The sequence below is a fragment of the Bison bison genome, unplaced genomic scaffold, assembly GCF_000754665.1.
Source record: "Bison bison bison isolate TAMUID 2011002044 unplaced genomic scaffold, Bison_UMD1.0 scf7180017864235, whole genome shotgun sequence".
In the NCBI taxonomy this organism is placed as follows: domain Eukaryota; kingdom Metazoa; phylum Chordata; class Mammalia; order Artiodactyla; family Bovidae; genus Bison; species Bison bison.
In genome coordinates, this window is record NW_011494807.1 from 988,776 (window position 1) to 990,755 (window position 1,980).

General features: G+C 34.8%; 1 pseudogene; it reads left to right on the forward strand.

Annotated features, from left to right (window-relative positions):
* Positions 1-769: 769 nt before the first annotated feature.
* LOC104993154 lies at positions 770-1,174 on the forward strand (annotated as a pseudogene).
* Positions 1,175-1,980: the final 806 nt, after the last annotated feature.

The following is a 1,980-nucleotide window of genomic DNA, read 5'->3' on the forward strand; positions in this document are numbered from 1 at the left end:
ACGGACAGAAGAGCCTGGTGAGCTACAGTCCATAGGGTCACAAAGAGACACGACTGAAGCACGCACATACTTCTATTTGAATACGTTTCAGTCATAAATACTATAGTATTCAGGTTGTTGAATCTATGGATGCAGAACAGTATATAAGAAGGAACCACACAGAGTGAGGGCCATTTATAAGTTAGACTCAGATTTTCAACTGTGTGGAGGGTTGTTCAACAACTCTCTCATTGTTCAAAGGTAAACTGTACATTGTGATTCAGCTTCTCTTTGTACCATATCTTGCCTTTCTCACATTCTTACAGGTGAACTTCCCAAGAACACTGTCTAGCAACTTTTCTGTTAAAAATTCACATGTTCAGGAAATGTGAGCTAAGATAGTACCAACACAAATCCCAGAACTTCCATTTCTTTAAAATATGTTATTGTTTAAATTAAAAAAAAAAATTGTGGGGCTTATGACATAGGTAGATGTAGATTGTTTCACAATAAAAGTAAAAAGTAGATGTGGGAATAATAGTAATATTCCTTTTATACTGAAGAGACATAATATTACTTGAAGAAAGACTGATAAGACGCATATTGCAAATCCTAGAGCTTCTACTGTATAAACTTAAAAATTATAGCTAAGCTAGTAAGATATGACCATGGTAGAGAAAGAATAATGAAAATATTTAAATAGTCAGAATTCAGGGACAAATAACAAAAAGTATGGCACACTCTTTTCGTTGGTGCTGCCTGTGGAGGTGGTAGTCATTTCTTTGGCATCATGGTCACCCTCAGACCTCTCATGAAGTCAAAGATTACCACAAAGAGGAGCAAGAAGTCCATTCAGTGCCAGTCAGACCGATTATGTCAGAATTAAATGGAATTGGTAGAAACCCCGTGGAATCAGCAGTAAGGCAGAAGATTCAGGGGCCAGATCTTGATGCCCAGCATTGGTTATTGGAGAAACAAGAAGACAAAGCATGTGCTGCCCAGGGGCTTCTGGCAGTTCCTCATCCACAGCGTCAAGGAACTTGAAACACTGCTGATGTGCAACACACATTACTGTGCTGTGATTGCTCACATTGTCTCCTCCAAGAAACTCAGAGCCATTGTGGAAAGAGCAGCCTGGCTGGCCATCAGAGTCACCAATCCCAATGCCAGTCTGCACAGCAAAGAAAATGAATAGATAGCTTGTGTGCACATTATATTTGTGTTAAAACCATAAAACTAAAAAAAAAAAAAATATATATATATATGGGATAAATTGAAAACAAATAGCCAGATCATACTTTAAAACAACCATATAAATTATTAGATTAATTATAAATGTGCTAAACTTTTCAAATAAATGGCAAAGGATATTACACTGCATTGTAAAACTAAATCCAATTGTATATTGTCTAGAGAAAATAAATTTTAAATATGAAGTTGCAGATTGTCTGAGAGAAGGATGGAAAAATGTACAGCAAAGTCCTCAAACCTAGGAGTATTAATAAAGATGAAAAGGAGCATTTCATAAAAAAAAGTGTGAGCTCAACATGAAAATATAATAATTCTGAAGCTCTAATAATAGAGATTCATAAACTTATGAAGCAAAAATTGAAAAAGTCTATAAACAAAATTAGGCAAATCCATAATTATGGTTGAAATTTCTGCAGAAAATTACAAGGATATAAAAGACTTGAATAAATTATCAATCAACAGTCATATTGAAATTTATAGAATAATTCACCCAACAATACAAAGTGTTTTCAAAGAGCACATTCAACAAGTGGAGCATAAAATTGATTAATGCTTCACTGAAAAAATGATACCAAGCAGTTGTTTGGGACACCTTTCATCTGATTTCACGTTAAATGGAAGCATGTTACGGGGATGACTCCTTTATGGTTATCCAGACTTTGAAGTACACACATCATTTATTAAAGATAATAGGAGCAATTTCATTTGGAAAGCAGGACTTTCTGTCTGCTTAATACTACAGTAGTATTG